This window comes from Rhipicephalus microplus, chromosome 2 (genome assembly GCF_043290135.1).
Source record: "Rhipicephalus microplus isolate Deutch F79 chromosome 2, USDA_Rmic, whole genome shotgun sequence".
NCBI classification, from domain to species: Eukaryota; Metazoa; Arthropoda; class Arachnida; order Ixodida; family Ixodidae; genus Rhipicephalus; species Rhipicephalus microplus.
In genome coordinates, this window is record NC_134701.1 from 75,738,437 (window position 1) to 75,751,556 (window position 13,120).

At 47.1% G+C, this 13,120-nt stretch overlaps 18 non-coding genes across 18 annotated transcripts; all 18 read left to right on the forward strand.

The window, feature by feature from the left end:
- The first annotated feature begins 647 nt into the window (after positions 1-647).
- TRNAR-CCU (transfer RNA arginine (anticodon CCU)) lies at positions 648-720 on the forward strand. The gene has a single exon. It is a non-coding gene; the product is annotated as a tRNA-Arg (tRNA).
- Positions 721-881: 161 nt separating this feature from the next.
- TRNAR-UCU (transfer RNA arginine (anticodon UCU)) lies at positions 882-954 on the forward strand. The gene has a single exon. It is a non-coding gene; the product is annotated as a tRNA-Arg (tRNA).
- A 401-nt stretch (positions 955-1,355) lies between these two features.
- Positions 1,356-1,428, forward strand: TRNAR-CCU (transfer RNA arginine (anticodon CCU)). The gene has a single exon. It is a non-coding gene; the product is annotated as a tRNA-Arg (tRNA).
- Positions 1,429-1,821: 393 nt separating this feature from the next.
- TRNAR-CCU (transfer RNA arginine (anticodon CCU)) lies at positions 1,822-1,894 on the forward strand. The gene has a single exon. It is a non-coding gene; the product is annotated as a tRNA-Arg (tRNA).
- Positions 1,895-2,293: 399 nt separating this feature from the next.
- TRNAR-UCU (transfer RNA arginine (anticodon UCU)) lies at positions 2,294-2,366 on the forward strand. The gene has a single exon. It is a non-coding gene; the product is annotated as a tRNA-Arg (tRNA).
- A 1,104-nt stretch (positions 2,367-3,470) lies between these two features.
- TRNAR-CCU (transfer RNA arginine (anticodon CCU)) lies at positions 3,471-3,543 on the forward strand. The gene has a single exon. It is a non-coding gene; the product is annotated as a tRNA-Arg (tRNA).
- A 161-nt stretch (positions 3,544-3,704) lies between these two features.
- Positions 3,705-3,777, forward strand: TRNAR-UCU (transfer RNA arginine (anticodon UCU)). The gene has a single exon. It is a non-coding gene; the product is annotated as a tRNA-Arg (tRNA).
- Positions 3,778-4,178: 401 nt separating this feature from the next.
- Positions 4,179-4,251, forward strand: TRNAR-CCU (transfer RNA arginine (anticodon CCU)). The gene has a single exon. It is a non-coding gene; the product is annotated as a tRNA-Arg (tRNA).
- Positions 4,252-4,655: 404 nt separating this feature from the next.
- Positions 4,656-4,728, forward strand: TRNAR-CCU (transfer RNA arginine (anticodon CCU)). The gene has a single exon. It is a non-coding gene; the product is annotated as a tRNA-Arg (tRNA).
- A 399-nt stretch (positions 4,729-5,127) lies between these two features.
- On the forward strand, positions 5,128-5,200 carry TRNAR-UCU (transfer RNA arginine (anticodon UCU)). The gene has a single exon. It is a non-coding gene; the product is annotated as a tRNA-Arg (tRNA).
- Positions 5,201-7,010: 1,810 nt separating this feature from the next.
- Positions 7,011-7,083, forward strand: TRNAR-CCU (transfer RNA arginine (anticodon CCU)). The gene has a single exon. It is a non-coding gene; the product is annotated as a tRNA-Arg (tRNA).
- Positions 7,084-7,476: 393 nt separating this feature from the next.
- Positions 7,477-7,549, forward strand: TRNAR-CCU (transfer RNA arginine (anticodon CCU)). The gene has a single exon. It is a non-coding gene; the product is annotated as a tRNA-Arg (tRNA).
- Positions 7,550-7,948: 399 nt separating this feature from the next.
- Positions 7,949-8,021, forward strand: TRNAR-UCU (transfer RNA arginine (anticodon UCU)). Its single transcript has one exon. It is a non-coding gene; the product is annotated as a tRNA-Arg (tRNA).
- A 1,104-nt stretch (positions 8,022-9,125) lies between these two features.
- On the forward strand, positions 9,126-9,198 carry TRNAR-CCU (transfer RNA arginine (anticodon CCU)). The gene has a single exon. It is a non-coding gene; the product is annotated as a tRNA-Arg (tRNA).
- Positions 9,199-9,359: 161 nt separating this feature from the next.
- On the forward strand, positions 9,360-9,432 carry TRNAR-UCU (transfer RNA arginine (anticodon UCU)). Its single transcript has one exon. It is a non-coding gene; the product is annotated as a tRNA-Arg (tRNA).
- Positions 9,433-9,833: 401 nt separating this feature from the next.
- On the forward strand, positions 9,834-9,906 carry TRNAR-CCU (transfer RNA arginine (anticodon CCU)). Its single transcript has one exon. It is a non-coding gene; the product is annotated as a tRNA-Arg (tRNA).
- Positions 9,907-10,310: 404 nt separating this feature from the next.
- Positions 10,311-10,383, forward strand: TRNAR-CCU (transfer RNA arginine (anticodon CCU)). Its single transcript has one exon. It is a non-coding gene; the product is annotated as a tRNA-Arg (tRNA).
- Positions 10,384-10,782: 399 nt separating this feature from the next.
- On the forward strand, positions 10,783-10,855 carry TRNAR-UCU (transfer RNA arginine (anticodon UCU)). Its single transcript has one exon. It is a non-coding gene; the product is annotated as a tRNA-Arg (tRNA).
- Positions 10,856-13,120: the final 2,265 nt, after the last annotated feature.

The following is a 13,120-nucleotide window of genomic DNA, read 5'->3' on the forward strand; positions in this document are numbered from 1 at the left end:
CACGAACCCTTAACTCCTGTATGGCCCATATACCCCATAAGCCCTGTATCTTCCATATGGCCCGTCATCCCTGTATCCCCCATATGGCCCATAATCCCTGTATCACCTGTATCCAATAACATCGTATGATACGGGTCCTATCTGCACAGGATTTTTCAGTAGGGTACGCTCGCACATCGCCCTCGTGGCCTAACGAATAAGGCATCGGTCTTCTAAATGGGGGAATCGGGTTCGAGTCCCACCGAGGGTGGGTTATCCTTTTTCATTACCAAAGGGTTTCTGCTACAGTTTTCTTGCTTGAACAAAAGAATGTGCATTTTCCTTTCTCCTATATTAATTTCTATGGTGTGTTCTACTGTAACCTAAAGTAAAAGCGCTAATGAAAGGAACGTTAGTGCATCAATCGCACGTTGCTCTCGTGGCCTAACGGATAAGGCATTGGTTTTCTTAACCGGGGATCGCGGGTTCGAGTCCCACCGAGTGTGGGTTATTCTTTTTCATTACCAAAGGGTTTGTGCTACAGTTTTCTGGCTTGAAGCAAATCATATGCGTTTCCTTTTCCCCTATATTCCTTTCGATGGTGTGTTCTACAGTAACCTAGAGTAAAAGTGCTATTGAAAGGAACGCCAGTGTATCGCTCGCACACCGCCCTCGTGGCCTAACGGATAAGGCATCGGTCTCCTAAACCGGGGATTGCGGGTTCGAGTCCCGCCAAGGGTGGGTTATTCTTTTTCATTAACAAAGGGTTTCTGCTACAGTTTTCTTGTTTGAAGCAAAGCATATGCGCTCCTTTTCTCCTATATTCCTTTCGATGGTGTGTTTTACTGTAACCTAGAGTAAACGTGCTAATGAAAACAAGGCTAGTGCAACGCTCGCACATCGCCCTCGTGGCCTAACGAATAAGGCATCGGTCTTCTAAACGGGGGATCGCGGGTTCGAGTCCCGCCGAGGGTGGGTTATCTTTTTTCCTTAACAAAGGGTTTCTGCTACAGCTTTCTTGCTTGAACCAAAGCATGTGCATTTCCCTTTCTCCTATATAAATTTAATTTCGATGGTGTGTTCTACTGTCCTCTAAAGTAAAAGCGCTAATGAAAGGAACGCCAGTGCATCGCTCGCACATTGCCCTCGTAGCCTAACAAATAAGGCATCGGTCTTCTAAACCGGGGATTGCGGGTGCGAGTGCCGCCGAGGGTGGGTTATCCGTTTTCATTACCACGGGTTTGTGGTACAGTTTTCTTGCTGGAAGCAAATCATATGCGTTTCCTTTTCCCCTATATTCCTTTTAAAGGTGTGTTCTACAGTAACCTAGAGTAAAAGTGCTAATGAAAGGAACGGCAGTGCATCGCTCGCACATCGCCCTCGTGGCCTAACGGATAAGGCATCGGTCTCCTAAACCAGGGACTGCGGGTTCGAGTCCCGCCGAGGGTTGGTTATCCTTTTTCATTAACAAAGGGTTTTGCTAGTTTTCTCGCTTGAACCAAAGCAAGTGCATTTCCCTTTTTCCTATATTCCTTTCAATAGTGTGTTCTACTGCAACCTAGAGTAAAAGCGCTAATGAAAGGAACGCCAGTGCATCGCTCGCACATCGCCCTCTTGCCCTAACGGATAAGGCATCGGTCTCCTAAACCGGGATGGCGGGGTCGAGTCCCGCTGAGGGTGGGATATTCTTTTTCATTAACAAATGGTTTCTGCTACAGTTTTCTTGCTTGCAGGAAAGCAATTGCGTTTTCTTTTCCCCTATAATCCTTTCGATGGTGTGTTCTACTGAAACCTAGAGTAAAAGCGCTAATGAAAGGAACGCCAATGCATCGCCCGCACATCGCCCTCGTGGCCTAAAGGATAAGGCATCGGTCTCCTAAACCGGGGATTGCGGGTTCGAGTCCCGCCGAGGGTAGGTTATTTTTTTTTTAATCACCGAAAAGGTTTCTTCTACAGTTTTCTTGCTTGAAGCAAAGCTTATGCGCTTCTTTTCCCCTATATTTCTTTCGATGGTGTGTTCTACTGCAACCTAGAGTAAAAGCGCTAATGAAAGGAACGCCAGTGCATCGCTCGCACATCGCCCTCGTGGCCTAACAGATAAGGCATCGGTCTCCTAAACCGCGGATGGCGGGGTCGAGTCCCGCCGAGGGTGGGATATTCCTTTTCATTAACAAAGGGTTTCTGCTACAGTTTTCTTGCTTGCAGCAAAGCAAATGCGTTTTCTTTTCCCCTATATTCCTTTCGATGGTGTGATCTACTGCAACTTAGAGTAAAAGCGCTAATGAAAACAAGGCTAGTGCAACGCTCGCACATCGCCCTCGTGGCCTAACGAATAAGGCATCGGTCTTCTAAACGGGGGATCGCGGGTTCGAGTCCCGCCGAGGGTGGGTTATCTTTTTTCCTTAACAAAGGGTTTCTGCTACAGTTTTCTTGCTTGAACCAAAGCATGTGCATTTCTTTTTCTCCTATATAAATTTAATTTCGATGGTGTGGTCGACTGTCCTCTAAAGTAAAAGCGCTAATGAAAGGAACGCCAGTGCATCGCTCGCACATTGCCCTCGTAGCCTAACAAATAAGGCATCGGTCTTCTAAACCGGGGATTGCGGGTGCGAGTGCCGCCGAGGGTGGGTTATCCGTTTTCATTACCACGGGTTTGTGGTACAGTTTTCTTGCTTGAAGCAAATCATATGCGTTTCCTTTTCCCCTATATTCCTTTGGATGATGTGTTCTACTGTAACCTAGAGTAAACGCGCTAATGAAAAGAACGCTAGTGCATCGCTAGCACATCGCCCTCTTGGCCTAACGAATAAGGCATTGGTCTTCTAAACGGGGGATTGCGGGTTCGAGTACCGCCGAGGGTTGGTTATCCTTTTTCATTAACAAAGGGTTTCTGCTACAGTTTTCTTGTTTGAAGCAAAGCATATGCGCTCCTTTTCTCCTATATTTCTTTTGATGGTGTGTTTTACTGTAACCTAAAGTAAACGCGCTAATGAAAAGAACGCTAGTGGTACACTCGCACATCGCCCTCGTGGCCTAACGAATAAGGCATCGGTCTTCTAAATGGGGGAATCGGGTTCGAGTCCCACCGAGGGTGGGTTATCCTTTTTCATTACCAAAGGGTTTCTGCTACAGTTTTCTTGCTTGAACAAAAGAATGTGCATTTTCCTTTCTCCTATATTAATTTCTATGGTGTGTTTTACTGTAACCTAAAGTAAAAGCGCTAATGAAAGGAACGTTAGTGCATCAATCGCACGTTGCTCTCGTGGCCTAACGGATAAGGCATTGGTCTTCTTAACCGGGGATCGCGGGTTCGAGTCCCACCGAGTGTGGGTTATTCTTTTTCATTACCAAAGGGTTTGTGCTACAGTTTTCTGGCTTGAAGCAAATCATATGCGTTTCCTTTTCCCCTATATTCCTTTCGATGGTGTGTTCTACAGTAACCTAGAGTAAAAGTGCTATTGAAAGGAACGCCAGTGTATCGCTCGCACACCGCCCTCGTGGCCTAACGGATAAGGCATCGGTCTCCTAAACCGGGGATTGCGGGTTCGAGTCCCGCCAAGGGTGGGTTATTCTTTTTCATTAACAAAGGGTTTCTGCTACAGTTTTCTTGTTTGAAGCAAAGCATATGCGCTCCTTTTCTCCTATATTCCTTTCGATGGTGTGTATTACTGTAACCTAGAGTAAACGTGCTAATGAAAACAAGGCTAGTACAACGCTCGCACATCGCCCTCGTGGCCTAACGAATAAGGCATCGGTCTTCTAAACGGGGGATCGCGGGTTCGAGTCCCGCCGAGGGTGGGTTATCTTTTTTCCTTAACAAAGGGTTTCTGCTACAGTTTTCTTGCTTGAACCAAAGCATGTGCATTTCCCTTTCTCCTATATAAATTTAATTTCGATGGTGTGTTCTACTGTCCTCTAAAGTAAAAGCGCTAATGAAAGGAACGCCAGTGCATCGCTCGCACATTGCCCTCGTAGCCTAACAAATAAGGCATCGGTCTTCTAAACCGGGGATTGCGGGTGCGAGTGCCGCCGAGGGTGGGTTATCCGTTTTCATTACCACGGGTTTGTGCTACAGTTTTCTTGCTTGAAGCAAATCATATGCGTTTCCTTTTCCCCTATATTCCTTTTAAAGGTGTGTTCTACAGTAACCTAGAGTAAAAGTGCTAATGAAAGGAACGGCAGTGCATCGCTCGCACATCGCCCTCGTGGCCTAACGGATAAGGCATCGGTCTCCTAAACCAGGGACTGCGGGTTCGAGTCCCGCCGAGGGTTGGTTATCCTTTTTCATTAACAAAGGGTTTTGCTAGTTTTCTCGCTTGAACCAAAGCAAGTGCATTTCCCTTTTTCCTATATTCCTTTCAATAGTGTGTTCTACTGCAACCTAGAGTAAAAGCGCTAATGAAAGGAACGCCAGTGCATCGCTCGCACATCGCCCTCGTGCCCTAACGGATAAGGCATCGGTCTCCTAAACCGGGATGGCGGGGTCGAGTCCCGCTGAGGGTGGGATATTCTTTTTCATTAACAAATGGTTTCTGCTACAGTTTTCTTGCTTGCAGGAAAGCAATTGCGTTTTCTTTTCCCCTATAATCCTTTCGATGGTGTGTTCTACTGAAACCTAGAGTAAAAGCGCTAATGAAAGGAACGCCAATGCATCGCCCGCACATCGCCCGCACATCGCCCTCGTGGCCTAACGGATAAGGCATCGGTCTCCTAAACCGGGGATTGCGGGTTCGAGTCCCGCCGAGGGTAGGTTATTTTTTTTTCATTCACCGAAAAGGTTTCTTCTACAGTTTTCTTGCTTGAAGCAAAGCTTATGCGCTTCTTTTCCCCTATATTTCTTTCGATGGTGTGTTCTACTGCAACCTAGAGTAAAAGCGCTAATGAAAGGAACGCCAGTGCATCGCTCGCACATCGCCCTCGTGGCCTAACAGATAAGGCATCGGTCTCCTAAACCGCGGATGGCGGGGTCGAGTCCCGCCGAGGGTGGGATATTCCTTTTCATTAACAAAGGGTTTCTGCTACAGTTTTCTTGCTTGCAGCAAAGCAAATGCGTTTTCTTTTCCCCTATATTCCTTTCGATGGTGTGATCTACTGCAACTTAGAGTAAAAGCGCTAATGAAAACAAGGCTAGTGCAACGCTCGCACATCGCCCTCGTGGCCTAACGAATAAGGCATCGGTCTTCTAAACGGGGGATCGCGGGTTCGAGTCCCGCCGAGGGTGGGTTATCTTTTTTCCTTAACAAAGGGTTTCTGCTACAGTTTTCTTGCTTGAACCAAAGCATGTGCATTTCTTTTTCTCCTATATAAATTTAATTTCGATGGTGTGGTCGACTGTCCTCTAAAGTAAAAGCGCTAATGAAAGGAACGCCAGTGCATCGCTCGCACATTGCCCTCGTAGCCTAACAAATAAGGCATCGGTCTTCTAAACCGGGGATTGCGGGTGCGAGTGCCGCCGAGGGTGGGTTATCCGTTTTCATTACCACGGGTCTGTGCTACAGTTTTCTTGCTTGAAGCAAATCATATGCGTTTCCTTTTCCCCTATATTCCTTTGGATGATGTGTTCTACTGTAACCTAGAGTAAACGCGCTAATGAAAAGAACGCTAGTGCATCGCTCGCAAATCGCCCTCTTGGCCTAACGAATAAGGCATTGGTCTTCTAAACGGGGGATTGCGGGTTCGAGCCCCGCCGTGGGTTGGTTATCCTTTTTCATTAACAAAGGGTTTCTGCTACAGTTTTCTTGTTTGAAGCAAAGCATATGCGCTCCTTTTCTCCTATATTTCTTTTGATGGTGTGTTTTACTGTAACCTAAAGTAAACGCGCTAATGAAAAGAACGCTAGTGGTACACTCGCACATCGCCCTCGTGGCCTGACGGATAAGGCATCGGTCTTCTAAACCGGGGATTGCGGGTTCGAGTCCCGCCGAGTGTGGGTTATCCTTTTTACATTACCAAGGGTTTTTGCTACAGTTTTCTTGCTTGAAGCAAAGCATATGCGGTTCCTTTTCCCCTTTATTCCTTTTAAAGGTGTGTTCTACAGTAACCTAGAGTAAAAGTGCTAATGAAAGGAACGGCAGTGCATCGCTCGCACATCGCCCTCGTGGCCTAACGGATACAGCATCGGTCTCCTAAACCAGGGACTGCGGGTTCGAGTCCCGCCGAGGGTAGGTTATCCTTTTTCATTAACAAAGGGTTTTGCTAGTTTTCTCGCTTGAACCAAAGCAAGTGCATTTCCCTTTTTCCTATATTCCTTTCAATAGTGTGTTCTACTGCAACCTAGAGTAAAAGCGCTAATGAAAGGAACGCCAGTGCATCGCTCGCACATCGCCCACGTGCCCTAACGGATAAGGCATCGGTCTCCTAAACCGGGATGGCGGGGTCGAGTCCCGCTGAGGGTGGGATATTCTTTTTCATTAACAAATGGTTTCTGCTACAGTTTTCTTGCTTGCAGGAAAGCAATTGCGTTTTCTTTTCCCCTATAATCCTTTCGATGGTGTGTTCTACTGCAACCTAGAGTAAAAGCGCTAATGAAAGGAACGCCAGTGCATCGCTCGCACATCGCCCTCGTGGCCTAACAGATAAGGCATCGGTCTCCTAAACCGCGGATGGCGGGGTCGAGTCCCGCCGAGGGTGGGATATTCCTTTTCATTAACAAAGGGTTTCTGCTACAGTTTTCTTGCTTGAACCAAAGCATGTGCATTTCCCTTTCTCCTATATAAATTTAATTTCGATGGTGTGTTCTACTGTCCTCTAAAGTAAAAGCGCTAATGAAAGGAACGCCAGTGCATCGCTCGCACATTGCCCTCGTAGCCTAACAAATAAGGCATCGGTCTTCTAAACCGGGGATTGCGGGTGCGAGTGCCGCCGAGGGTGGGTTATCCGTTTTCATTACCACGGGTTTGTGGTACAGTTTTCTTGCTGGAAGCAAATCATATGCGTTTCCTTTTCCCCTATATTCCTTTTAAAGGTGTGTTCTACAGTAACCTAGAGTAAAAGTGCTAATGAAAGGAACGGCAGTGCATCGCTCGCACATCGCCCTCGTGGCCTAACGGATAAGGCATCGGTCTCCTAAACCAGGGACTGCGGGTTCGAGTCCCGCCGAGGGTTGGTTATCCTTTTTCATTAACAAAGGGTTTTGCTAGTTTTCTCGCTTGAACCAAAGCAAGTGCATTTCCCTTTTTCCTATATTCCTTTCAATAGTGTGTTCTACTGCAACCTAGAGTAAAAGCGCTAATGAAAGGAACGCCAGTGCATCGCTCGCACATCGCCCTCTTGCCCTAACGGATAAGGCATCGGTCTCCTAAACCGGGATGGCGGGGTCGAGTCCCGCTGAGGGTGGGATATTCTTTTTCATTAACAAATGGTTTCTGCTACAGTTTTCTTGCTTGCAGGAAAGCAATTGCGTTTTCTTTTCCCCTATAATCCTTTCGATGGTGTGTTCTACTGAAACCTAGAGTAAAAGCGCTAATGAAAGGAACGCCAATGCATCGCCCGCACATCGCCCTCGTGGCCTAAAGGATAAGGCATCGGTCTCCTAAACCGGGGATTGCGGGTTCGAGTCCCGCCGAGGGTAGGTTATTTTTTTTTTAATCACCGAAAAGGTTTCTTCTACAGTTTTCTTGCTTGAAGCAAAGCTTATGCGCTTCTTTTCCCCTATATTTCTTTCGATGGTGTGTTCTACTGCAACCTAGAGTAAAAGCGCTAATGAAAGGAACGCCAGTGCATCGCTCGCACATCGCCCTCGTGGCCTAACAGATAAGGCATCGGTCTCCTAAACCGCGGATGGCGGGGTCGAGTCCCGCCGAGGGTGGGATATTCCTTTTCATTAACAAAGGGTTTCTGCTACAGTTTTCTTGCTTGCAGCAAAGCAAATGCGTTTTCTTTTCCCCTATATTCCTTTCGATGGTGTGATCTACTGCAACTTAGAGTAAAAGCGCTAATGAAAACAAGGCTAGTGCAACGCTCGCACATCGCCCTCGTGGCCTAACGAATAAGGCATCGGTCTTCTAAACGGGGGATCGCGGGTTCGAGTCCCGCCGAGGGTGGGTTATCTTTTTTCCTTAACAAAGGGTTTCTGCTACAGTTTTCTTGCTTGAACCAAAGCATGTGCATTTCTTTTTCTCCTATATAAATTTAATTTCGATGGTGTGGTCGACTGTCCTCTAAAGTAAAAGCGCTAATGAAAGGAACGCCAGTGCATCGCTCGCACATTGCCCTCGTAGCCTAACAAATAAGGCATCGGTCTTCTAAACCGGGGATTGCGGGTGCGAGTGCCGCCGAGGGTGGGTTATCCGTTTTCATTACCACGGGTTTGTGCTACAGTTTTCTTGCTTGAAGCAAATCATATGCGTTTCCTTTTCCCCTATATTCCTTTGGATGATGTGTTCTACTGTAACCTAGAGTAAACGCGCTAATGAAAAGAACGCTAGTGCATCGCTAGCACATCGCCCTCTTGGCCTAACGAATAAGGCATTGGTCTTCTAAACGGGGGATTGCGGGTTCGAGTACCGCCGAGGGTTGGTTATCCTTTTTCATTAACAAAGGGTTTCTGCTACAGTTTTCTTGTTTGAAGCAAAGCATATGCGCTCCTTTTCTCCTATATTTCTTTTGATGGTGTGTTTTACTGTAACCTAAAGTAAACGCGCTAATGAAAAGAACGCTAGTGGTACACTCGCACATCGCCCTCGTGGCCTAACGAATAAGGCATCGGTCTTCTAAATGGGGGAATCGGGTTCGAGTCCCACCGAGGGTGGGTTATCCTTTTTCATTACCAAAGGGTTTCTGCTACAGTTTTCTTGCTTGAACAAAAGAATGTGCATTTTCCTTTCTCCTATATTAATTTCTATGGTGTGTTCTACTGTAACCTAAAGTAAAAGCGCTAATGAAAGGAACGTTAGTGCATCAATCGCACGTTGCTCTCGTGGCCTAACGGATAAGCCATTGGTCTTCTTAACCGGGGATCGCGGGTTCGAGTCCCACCGAGTGTGGGTTATTCTTTTTCATTACCAAAGGGTTTGTGCTACAGTTTTCTGGCTTGAAGCAAATCATATGCGTTTCCTTTTCCCCTATATTCCTTTCGATGGTGTGTTCTACAGTAACCTAGAGTAAAAGTGCTATTGAAAGGAACGCCAGTGTATCGCTCGCACACCGCCCTCGTGGCCTAACGGATAAGGCATCGGTCTCCTAAACCGGGGATTGCGGGTTCGAGTCCCGCCAAGGGTGGGTTATTCTTTTTCATTAACAAAGGGTTTCTGCTACAGTTTTCTTGTTTGAAGCAAAGCATATGCGCTCCTTTTCTCCTATATTCCTTTCGATGGTGTGTATTACTGTAACCTAGAGTAAACGTGCTAATGAAAACAAGGCTAGTACAACGCTCGCACATCGCCCTCGTGGCCTAACGAATAAGGCATCGGTCTTCTAAACGGGGGATCGCGGGTTCGAGTCCCGCCGAGGGTGGGTTATCTTTTTTCCTTAACAAAGGGTTTCTGCTACAGTTTTCTTGCTTGAACCAAAGCATGTGCATTTCCCTTTCTCCTATATAAATTTAATTTCGATGGTGTGTTCTACTGTCCTCTAAAGTAAAAGCGCTAATGAAAGGAACGCCAGTGCATCGCTCGCACATTGCCCTCGTAGCCTAACAAATAAGGCATCGGTCTTCTAAACCGGGGATTGCGGGTGCGAGTGCCGCCGAGGGTGGGTTATCCGTTTTCATTACCACGGGTTTGTGCTACAGTTTTCTTGCTTGAAGCAAATCATATGCGTTTCCTTTTCCCCTATATTCCTTTTAAAGGTGTGTTCTACAGTAACCTAGAGTAAAAGTGCTAATGAAAGGAACGGCAGTGCATCGCTCGCACATCGCCCTCGTGGCCTAACGGATAAGGCATCGGTCTCCTAAACCAGGGACTGCGGGTTCGAGTCCCGCCGAGGGTTGGTTATCCTTTTTCATTAACAAAGGGTTTTGCTAGTTTTCTCGCTTGAACCAAAGCAAGTGCATTTCCCTTTTTCCTATATTCCTTTCAATAGTGTGTTCTACTGCAACCTAGAGTAAAAGCGCTAATGAAAGGAACGCCAGTGCATCGCTCGCACATCGCCCTCGTGCCCTAACGGATAAGGCATCGGTCTCCTAAACCGGGATGGCGGGGTCGAGTCCCGCTGAGGGTGGGATATTCTTTTTCATTAACAAATGGTTTCTGCTACAGTTTTCTTGCTTGCAGGAAAGCAATTGCGTTTTCTTTTCCCCTATAATCCTTTCGATGGTGTGTTCTACTGAAACCTAGAGTAAAAGCGCTAATGAAAGGAACGCCAATGCATCGCCCGCACATCGCCCGCACATCGCCCTCGTGGCCTAACGGATAAGGCATCGGTCTCCTAAACCGGGGATTGCGGGTTCGAGTCCCGCCGAGGGTAGGTTATTTTTTTTTCATTCACCGAAAAGGTTTCTTCTACAGTTTTCTTGCTTGAAGCAAAGCTTATGCGCTTCTTTTCCCCTATATTTCTTTCGATGGTGTGTTCTACTGCAACCTAGAGTAAAAGCGCTAATGAAAGGAACGCCAGTGCATCGCTCGCACATCGCCCTCGTGGCCTAACAGATAAGGCATCGGTCTCCTAAACCGCGGATGGCGGGGTCGAGTCCCGCCGAGGGTGGGATATTCCTTTTCATTAACAAAGGGTTTCTGCTACAGTTTTCTTGCTTGCAGCAAAGCAAATGCGTTTTCTTTTCCCCTATATTCCTTTCGATGGTGTGATCTACTGCAACTTAGAGTAAAAGCGCTAATGAAAACAAGGCTAGTGCAACGCTCGCACATCGCCCTCGTGGCCTAACGAATAAGGCATCGGTCTTCTAAACGGGGGATCGCGGGTTCGAGTCCCGCCGAGGGTGGGTTATCTTTTTTCCTTAACAAAGGGTTTCTGCTACAGTTTTCTTGCTTGAACCAAAGCATGTGCATTTCTTTTTCTCCTATATAAATTTAATTTCGATGGTGTGGTCGACTGTCCTCTAAAGTAAAAGCGCTAATGAAAGGAACGCCAGTGCATCGCTCGCACATTGCCCTCGTAGCCTAACAAATAAGGCATCGGTCTTCTAAACCGGGGATTGCGGGTGCGAGTGCCGCCGAGGGTGGGTTATCCGTTTTCATTACCACGGGTCTGTGCTACAGTTTTCTTGCTTGAAGCAAATCATATGCGTTTCCTTTTCCCCTATATTCCTTTGGATGATGTGTTCTACTGTAACCTAGAGTAAACGCGCTAATGAAAAGAACGCTAGTGCATCGCTCGCAAATCGCCCTCTTGGCCTAACGAATAAGGCATTGGTCTTCTAAACGGGGGATTGCGGGTTCGAGCCCCGCCGTGGGTTGGTTATCCTTTTTCATTAACAAAGGGTTTCTGCTACAGTTTTCTTGTTTGAAGCAAAGCATATGCGCTCCTTTTCTCCTATATTTCTTTTGATGGTGTGTTTTACTGTAACCTAAAGTAAACGCGCTAATGAAAAGAACGCTAGTGGTACACTCGCACATCGCCCTCGTGGCCTGACGGATAAGGCATCGGTCTTCTAAACCGGGGATTGCGGGTTCGAGTCCCGCCGAGTGTGGGTTATCCTTTTTACATTACCAAGGGTTTTTGCTACAGTTTTCTTGCTTGAAGCAAAGCATATGCGGTTCCTTTTCCCCTTTATTCCTTTTAAAGGTGTGTTCTACAGTAACCTAGAGTAAAAGTGCTAATGAAAGGAACGGCAGTGCATCGCTCGCACATCGCCCTCGTGGCCTAACGGATACAGCATCGGTCTCCTAAACCAGGGACTGCGGGTTCGAGTCCCGCCGAGGGTAGGTTATCCTTTTTCATTAACAAAGGGTTTTGCTAGTTTTCTCGCTTGAACCAAAGCAAGTGCATTTCCCTTTTTCCTATATTCCTTTCAATAGTGTGTTCTACTGCAACCTAGAGTAAAAGCGCTAATGAAAGGAACGCCAGTGCATCGCTCGCACATCGCCCACGTGCCCTAACGGATAAGGCATCGGTCTCCTAAACCGGGATGGCGGGGTCGAGTCCCGCTGAGGGTGGGATATTCTTTTTCATTAACAAATGGTTTCTGCTACAGTTTTCTTGCTTGCAGGAAAGCAATTGCGTTTTCTTTTCCCCTATAATCCTTTCGATGGTGTGTTCTACTGCAACCTAGAGTAAAAGCGCTAATGAAAGGAACGCCAGTGCATCGCTCGCACATCGCCCTCGTGGCCTAACAGATAAGGCATCGGTCTCCTAAACCGCGGATGGCGGGGTCGAGTCCCGCCGAGGGTGGGATATTCCTTTTCATTAACAAAGGGTTTCTGCTACAGTTTTCTTGCTTGCAGCAAAGCAAATGCGTTTTCTTTTCCCCTTTATTCCTTTCGATGGTGTGTTCTACTGCAACTTAGAGTAAAAGCGCTAATGAAAGGAACGCGAGTGCATCGCCCGCACATCGCCCTCGTGGCCTAACGGATAAGGCATTGGTCTCCTAAACCGGGGATATCGGGTGCGAGTGCCGCCGAGGGTGGGTTATCCTTGTTCATTACCAAGGGTTTGTGCTACAGTTTTCTTGCTTGAAGCAAAGCATATGCGTTTCCTTTTCCCCTATATTCCTTTCGATGTTGTGTTCTACTGTAACCTAGAGTAAACGCGCTAATGAAAGGAACGCCAGTGCATCGCTCGCACATCGCCCTCGTGGCCTAACGGATAAGGCATCGGTCTGCTAAACCGCGGATATCGGGTGCGAGTGCCGCCGAGGGTGGGTTATCCTTTTTCATTACCAAGGGTTTGTGCTACAGTTTTCTTGCTTGAACAAAGCATATGCGTTTCCCTTTCCCCTATATTCCTTTCGATGTTGTGATCTACTGTAACCTAGAGTAAACGCGCTAATGAAAGGAACGCCAGTGTATCACTCGCACATCGCCTTCGTGGCCTAACGGATAAGGCATCGGTCTTCTAAACCGGGAATAGCGCGTTCGAGTCCCACCGAGGGTGGGGTATCCTTTTTTACTAACAAAGGGTTTCTCCCACAGTTTTCTTGCTTGAACCAAAGCATATGCATTTTCTTTTCCCCTATATTCCTTTCGATTGTGTGTTTTACTGTAACCTAGAGTAAAAGCGCTGATGAAAGGAACGCCAGTGCATCGCT